Source organism: Calidris pugnax, unplaced genomic scaffold (assembly GCF_001431845.1).
Source record: "Calidris pugnax isolate Ruff unplaced genomic scaffold, ASM143184v1 scaffold347, whole genome shotgun sequence".
NCBI lineage: Eukaryota > Metazoa > Chordata > Aves > Charadriiformes > Scolopacidae > Calidris > Calidris pugnax.
The window spans coordinates 303,037-311,468 of NW_015091298.1; positions in this window are offsets into that span (position 1 = coordinate 303,037).

Here is an 8,432-nt window from a genome sequence, read left to right on the forward strand (position 1 = left end):
GAATTTCTCTAGTGTCCAGCAATTAATAAGTTCCTAAGTAAATTCCTGACTATTCTAAGAATTACTCATATCCTAAGATCCTTCCAACTCCCTTAGGAAAAAAAAAAAAAAAAAGGCTGAAAATTCCCCATTTAACACAAAACCAGGGTAAGGCTACATCACCCTGAGGTTTGGCCGGCGGGGGGGGGGACGGAGATGTGACCTCCCCAAGGTTTTTTGGGGAGGGGGATGCCGGGGTAGGACCCCACCCCCAGCAAAGCCAAACCCTGTGGCAGCTTCACCTCCACAGCTCAGCCCCGGCCCCAATTAGGCCATCAGTGCTAATTAGAAGCTGGCAGGCACCGGATGCCTCTTTCCTACAAAAAAACCCCTAAAAAAATTCTTATGGTTTCTCCCCGGGGATAGAAGAAAAGCTCTTTTCTGGGAACGGGGAGGGGGGGAACCACCTGAGCACGGACCAAAAAATGCCCCCCCCTTCCTCCCCCCCCCAGCACATCACGCTGCGGGGCAGGGGTGGCTTCTCCCCAAATCATTAACCCGCTGTCAAATATTTGTGGGAGCCAGGGCCAGCCTCCAAAGGGGAAGAGCCAGGAATCGGGTGCACATCCCAGGTGGGGTGGGTGGCCAAATCTTTTTTGCCCCCCCCCAGATTGGGTTTGTTTGGGTTTTTTTGGGTGGGGGGGGAAGATTTAATAACGCCTACGTGGCCGGTGAGAGTTCTTTGGGGGGTGTTAAAGGGAGGGTTGGCATCTAAGGGGAAGTGGAGATCAAGGCAGTAAGAAGCTAAAACACCACACACACACACACACACACACACACACAACGTTGGGAGGATTTGGAGGTAAAAGGCGATTTTAGGCTCTTTTTAGCCACGATGTGGCAGGATGGCTTGATTTCCCCCCCCCCCTTTTCCCCTGCTCCAGCCACTCTCTCCACGTCCCACGGGGGGCTTTTTAAAGGCTAAAGGAAATGGGGTATCACGTGCTCTTGGTATTTTTGTTCCTGGTGAAAGGGTTTGGGGGGGGGAGGAGTGGAAAAAAAAAAATCATCATATAATAATTCCCTTTCCGGCTCCCCAGCTCCCACATCCCGGCATCTGGAGCGTGTTGTGTACGGCCCCATCCCGGGGCCTCCCGGAGCTGTGATGGGGGGGGGGAAATTGGGAGGGGGGTTGTGTGGAAATCCATCCTCCAGCATCCCGAAATACCAGCGGCGGGTTTGAGTCATCGCTTCCCGCGCAAGGGGCCGGCTGTTTCCATCCTCCCAGACCCCGCCGTTAACCATTTCCCCCCTCCCAGCCTCAAAACCCAACCAAATAACATCCCCCCCCTCCTTTCCACCCCGGGGGGGGGAGGCTCTTTGCATCAGGATTTGGTGTTTCCTTCCTAAAATAAACGGGGATTTGGGGATTTCTTCCCTGGTGAGCGAGGCCAGCGGTTTGGCGATGCCATTAAACATCCTCCCGCTCCCCAATTCATCCCCCCCCTTCCCCCCCTCATCTCCCTAATTGCCTCCTGAAGACCACGCGCTCATCAAACATGAGTTGCTCTTTGATTGCGAAGGGATAACGAAGCGAGGCTATTAAAAGGGGGGCCTGGCGAAGCGCTCTGCTGCTTTTACAGCTGGATGATTTCTTATATATATATTATTTTTTTTCCCCCCCCGATCGTATAACCTCTCATTTCAGGCTGGATAATCTTTAATTTGGAGACGAAGGGCTGCAGCCATGCGACCGACAGCCCCGGGGGCCCGGAGGATGCCATCTCCTTCCCCATGGACCGGCCGTTAACGCCATCCAGCACATCCCCAGCCTTTTAGCCTTTATTTTTTTTGGGGTCGTGTCGGCTTCATTTGCTCATTTATGAAGATGCCCCGGAGGTTGCTGGCACCCATTTTCCTGCCCATGAAGGACAGGAGGAAGCGGGCAGTGGGAGGTGGGATGTCACCCTGCTCGGGGCAGGGAGAGGAGGGGAGCAGAGGGGGGGGGATCTTCATCCCGGGGATGCCGGGGTTGAAAATTCCACACACCCATCCCCACCCCGGGGTGTCCCGGTGCCACTTGTCCCACGGGACATCACCTCTGCCACCACCAAACCATCGACCAGCTGCCGGAGGAGGGGGACGTGCACAGGGACAGCCCCCCCACCTCCAAACCATCATCCCTCCTGCTGTCACGGGTGGAAAAAATGAGATTTAAGCTGCTTTTTGGTTTTTTTTTTCCCCAAGAAGGAGGGAAGCAGACACCAGTTGAGTCTTCTCCCACCTCCCTTTCAGGCAGAAAGAGGTGCCACGTGGTGATTTTGCCGGGTTCAGCCAGCGGAATGACTACAAAAATTTTTTTAAAAAACCTGAAATTTGCGTTTTCCTTTTTTATTTTTTTTTCCCCCATGGCCTGAGCTGCTGCCCGAGGTTGAAGCCCCCCCAGTCCCCCCCCCCAGCTCCTCCTTCAGCCGGGGAGCGTGTCAGCTCGCGTTAGCTCCGTGCCCGGCCGGGGGGCTGGGGAGCGGGAAGGTGCCGGGGGGCAGCGCGGGAGGGGACGATGCTCCCGTCCCTCCGCATTAGTCACCTTCCACAGCCAAACCCTGACCCAACGAGATATGGCACCGTTAATTAAATAGGTCCTTTCCTCTCCATGTGGGGAGAGATCATATTTTCCCCTTGGTTTTGGGTTTTGGGGTTTTTTTTCCCTCCCCGGAGAGGGGTGGGTGGGAGAGGGAGCGGGGAACCTGCTGTTGGCACCAGGGTGTTTGTCCCCACCACTAAGTGATGCCGTAAGGATGGTGGTGGCACCAGGAGAAGACACAATTCCACGGGTGAAGCCACCTCCACACCCCGCTGGCAGCAAGGACCCGGTAACTTCTTCCTCTCCTTCATCCTTTTAATTAATCATATGCTTATCAGAGGGCTCAATCAGCTAATGGAGCTGAGTTAATTGGGTTCCCCGTGTGTTAAACCCTCCTCACACCCCTGGCTGGCAACGGTGGCGGCAGCAGCTTCGGCGTTTCCTCCTGCCCGGCATCCGGAGGGGGTTATTTCGGGCTCATCCCTCAGCGCTGGGACGGGGCCAGGAAAGAGCAGGATGGGGGGCAGGGGGGGGAGGCCAAATCCCCGCTGTGGGGCTGGGATGGAGCCAGCCAGGGCCAAGGCCATTTCCTATGGGATTTGGGGGGGGCACGGGGGGAGGTCCCAAGACTGGGAATGCTCGGAAAGGGATGTTCCCACCCTTGGTGGTGGATGGGGCAGGACCAGCAGAACCCCAAGCACCTCGGACCCTCGTGGGCACCCTGTGCTGGATGCCAGGGGTAGGGGCTTTGGCTGCGGAGCCCATCTGGCCGTCCTTCCCCCCCACCACCACCCCCCCCAAAAAAAAACCAACCCCAACCCCACACTAGCAGAAGCATCCAAGGCAGCCGACCGCCCCCGCAGCTCACGTGCACGACGGACTCATGGGGCCACGTGTGCCAGCCCACACGGCTGATGCCCCCGTCCCCGCAAAGGGATGCCACTCGGCCATCTGCCAGCGTTGTTTAGCTCCCCCCACCAACATCTCCAGCCACCTCCTCGCAGCCCCCTGGCTCTCCCCGTGGAGAGAAAGGGACCCCCCCTCCGCCCCCGACCCTATGTTCCAGGAGGGCTGATAAGCTGAAGGCCACGCTCGCTGTGTGGCCTCGATAGGCCCAGCTCGCCCGCAGCCTTCTCCCTGAGATAGGACAGGCAGGGAAGGGGACAGTGGGGACACTCTGTCCCCACCCTGTCCCTAAATGCCTGCAGAGCCGGCCAGAGCTGTGGGGCAGACCCAGCTCTGCTGCCCCACACCCCAAAGCACCCAACACAAAGCCCCCAGTTTGCACCAAGCCGACCGCCCCCGCAGCTCACGTGCACGACGGACTCATGGGGCCACGTGTGCCAGCCCACACGGCTGATGCCCCCGTCCCCGCAAAGGGATGCCACTCGGCCATCTGCCAGCGTTGTTTAGCTCCCCCCACCAACATCTCCAGCCACCTCCTCGCAGCCCCCTGGCTCTCCCCGTGGAGAGAAAGGGACCCCCCCTCCGCCCCCGACCCTATGTTCCAGGAGGGCTGATAAGCTGAAGGCCACGCTCGCTGTGTGGCCTCGATAGGCCCAGCTCGCCCGCAGCCTTCTCCCTGAGATAGGACAGGCAGGGAAGGGGACAGTGGGGACACTCTGTCCCCACCCTGTCCCTAAATGCCTGCAGAGCCGGCCAGAGCTGTGGGGCAGACCCAGCTCTGCTGCCCCACACCCCAAAGCACCCAACACAAAGCCCCCAGTTTGCACCAGCTGCTGGGTACCACCGAGCCAGGCACCATCAAGCCACCAGGTTGGGTACCACCAGGTCAGGTACCACCAAGCCATAGGTCAGGTACCACCGGGTCAGGTACCACTTGCTTGGGTACCACTTGGATTGAGTGCCACTGAGCCACCTGGTTGGGTACCACCAGGTTGGGTACCACCAAGCCACCAGGTCATGGACCTCCAGGGCAGGTACTATGGAACCACCAGGTCACATACCACTAGGTCAGGTACCACTGGGTTGGGTACCACCAGATACAGTACCACCAAGCCACCAGGTCACCTACCACCAGGTCATGTACCACCGGGTCACATACCACTGTGCTGGGGACCACCAAGCCACTAGGTCAGATACCACCAAACTACCAGGTCATACACCACCGGGTCATGTTCCACCAGGTCAGGTGTCACAGAACCACTGGGTCATCAGCTGCTGGGTACCACCGAGCCAGGCACCATCAAGCCACCAGGTTGGGTACCACCAGGTCAGGTACCACCAAGCCATAGGTCAGGTACCACCGGGTCAGGTACCACTTGCTTGGGTACCACTTGGATTGAGTGCCACTGAGCCACCTGGTTGGGTACCACCAGGTTGGGTACCACCAAGCCACCAGGTCATGGACCTCCAGGGCAGGTACTATGGAACCACCAGGTCACATACCACTAGGTCAGGTACCACTGGGTTGGGTACCACCAGATACAGTACCACCAAGCCACCAGGTCACCTACCACCAGGTCATGTACCACCGGGTCACATACCACTGTGCTGGGGACCACCAAGCCACTAGGTCAGATACCACCAAACTACCAGGTCATACACCACCGGGTCATGTTCCACCAGGTCAGGTGTCACAGAACCACTGGGTCATGTACCACCAGGTTGGGTACCACCAGGTCAGGTGCCACCAGGCTACCAGGTCATGGACCACCAGGGCAGGTACTATGGAACTACCAGGTCACATACCACTAGGTCAGGTACCACTGGGTTGGGTACCACCAGATACAGTACCACCAAGCCACCAGGTCACCTACCACCAGGTCATGTACCACCGGGTCACATACCACTGTGCTGGGGACCACCAAGCCACTAGGTCAGATACCACCAAACTACCAGGTCATACACCACCGGGTCATGTTCCACCAGGTCAGGTGTCACAGAACCACTGGGTCATGTACCACCAGGTTGGGTACCACCAGGTCAGGTGCCACCAGGCTACCAGGTCATGGACCACCAGGGCAGGTACTATGGAACTACCAGGTCACATACCACTAGGTCAGGTACCACTGAGTTGGGTACCACCAGACAGGGTACCACCAAGCCACCACATCATGGACCACCAGGTCATGTAGCACTATGTCAGGTGTCACAGAACCACTGTGTCGTGTACCACCAGGTTGGCTACCACCAGGTCAGGTGCCACTGGGTTGGGTACCACTCCACTAGATCGGGTACCACCAAGCCACCAGGTCACGTACCACCACATCAGGTACCACTGGGTTGGCTACCACCAGACCGGGTACCACCAAGCCACCAGGTCATGTACCACCACATCAGGTACCACTGGGTTGGGTACCACCAGATCAGGTACCACCAAGCCACCAGGTCATGTACGACCACATCAGGTACCACTGGGTTGGGTACCACCAGATCAGGTGCCACCAAACCACCAGGTCACGTACCACCACATCAGGTACCACTGGGTTGGGTAACACCAGATCAGGTACCACTAAGCCACCAGGTCATGTACCACCAGATCAGGTACCACCAAGCCACCAGGTCACGTACCACCAGGTCAGGTACCACTGGGTTGGGTACCACCAGATCAGGTGCCACCAAACCACCAGGTCACGTACCACCAGGTCAGGTACCACTGGGTTGGGTACCACCAGACCGGGTACCATCAAGCCACCAGGTCACGTACCACCAGACCGGGTATCACCAAGCCACCAGGTCATGTACCACCACATCAGGTACCACCAAGCCACTGGTTCACGTACCACCAAGCCACCAGGTCATGTGCCACCACACCAGGCACCGCTGAGTCAAGCACCACCGAGTTGAGTCCCACCAAGCGGCTGGGCTCAGGGCTCTCTAGCAAGTGGGGGTGCCAGCCACCCCCCAGCAGAGCACAGGACGCAGAACCCCGGGTTCACCACCTCCTCCTCTCCCTCCGTGCCCCCCTCCCCCAGCTCCATGCTGCTGCCAACGTTTCCATCTCATCCTCCCATGGCCACAGACTGGGATCAGCGGGGTCTGCCCACCCCGTGCCCCCACAAACACCCCCAAATAGGTCTCCCCCAGCACTTTTAGCCACCCGCGAGGTGGCTCCTCAGCAAGGGCAGGGTCCCCACTTACCCTCCGACACCCGACGAGCCCCCACCGCCGGCAGCACCCCGAGCCCCGACTCCGGCCACCAGGAGGGACCCGCTCTCCTTTTGCCACCGCGGCTCGTTTTACCAGCCCGTGTCTGGTGGCTTCACACTCGATGCCTCAGCAGGAAAATATGTGCAGGATGGACGCCGTGCCGGGGAGGTGCCGCTGCCGGCTGTGGCCTTTTGCCCGGGGAAGGCAAGCAGGGACACTACATCCCCCCCTCTCCCCTTGCTTTGCTGTCCCCCCCCTCACGAGGCTCGGCAGCTCCAGGAACGGGAGAGGGTGGAAATCCAAAAATTTCCGAGGGCTCGGTGGGTGCTGCGACCCCCCCGGCAGGACACAGCCTGAGCAGAGAACTGCAAACTCGGTGCACGCTGCGGTAAAACCGCCCCGGGGGGAGGTTGTTCCGCTCGCGGGCGGTGCAGAGAGAGGCCACTGAACTCGTTAGGAAAACTGTACCTAACGAGATTTCATCACAGGGACGTTACAAAAGGCTCCCCCCCAGCCCAAGGCCATCGGTCCCAGCACAGCCCAGTTACCGCCGGGGGGTTCCCATTAAATATAAAATTAGGGCAGCCCCCCCCCCGCCCTGGGGTGAAGGAACCCAACTTCTCCTCTCCTCCAGCTGGGGCTCTGCTTGGACACTCAGGGGGAAGGGGGAGCCTTGGCAGCTTCCTAATTAGCCCAATTACCGCCGCAGATCAAAAGTCCCTCACTGGGGACACGGTGGCACCTGGAGCGAGGGGACTGCAGCTCGCTCTGGCTTCCCACCAGCGGCTGCTGTGGGGTTTTTTTCAGAGCCCCAGCCGCTGGGGACACGGTGGCACCCGGAGGGAGGGGACTGCAGCGGGGGGTTTTTCAGAGCCCCAGCACCAAACTATTCATCCAGTAAGAAAAAAAATAAAGATGCACATATTACACATGCACACACACATATATATATATATAAAATTATATATACATTCATCATTCATCCATGTGCTGTTTGGGGGGTATCTTTGGGAACTTTGCGGCGGGGCCGGGGCCCACATCTCTTGCATCCTTGCAAATCTCTTGCAGTCTCCAAAAAAGCTTTGGGGTGATGCCGACGGCAAAGAGCGCCGTGGAGCCGAGAGATTCCCCGGAGCAGGGCAGGGAGAGGGAGGTTCCCAGCCTCTCCCGCTGCATCCCAAGCCCCCGGGGGGAGCGGCGGGCTCCAATAAATCACAGCTCGTTGAGACGCACCGAAGCCGGGCCGAGCCGCCGGAGACCAATTAGCAGTTTGCACGCTTGCAAGAATTAAATGCAATAAAATCGGAGGAGATAAAAAGCCATTAAGCTATCGGGACCTTGGCGTGGGCCAAGTCGGGCGGCATCCAGCGTGCCAAGAGCTGGGGGGGGGAAACAAAAACTAGCACGTTCCTGGAGGCCTTTCACCGAAAAGCGGCAGTTTGGCCCGGGACCTCGGTGTGGGCCAAGTCGGGCAGCATTCGGCGTGCCAAGAGCTGGGGGGGGGAAACAAAAACTAGCACGTTCCTGGAGGCCTTTCACCGAAAAGCGGCAGTTTGGTGCATTTTTGGGCATGAAAATTCAAGCCCGAGTGGGTTCCCCTGGTGTGTGTCTCCCCTGCCTGCCCGTCCTGCCCGCGGGGCCGGCGAGGCGTGGGTGGAGGAGTGGGGAGCGCGTTCCTTCGCCGTGTCGTTCCTTCCCAAGAACCGCCATGAGCTCCCCGGGAGGAGGAGGAGGAGGAGGAGGAGGAAGAGGAGGA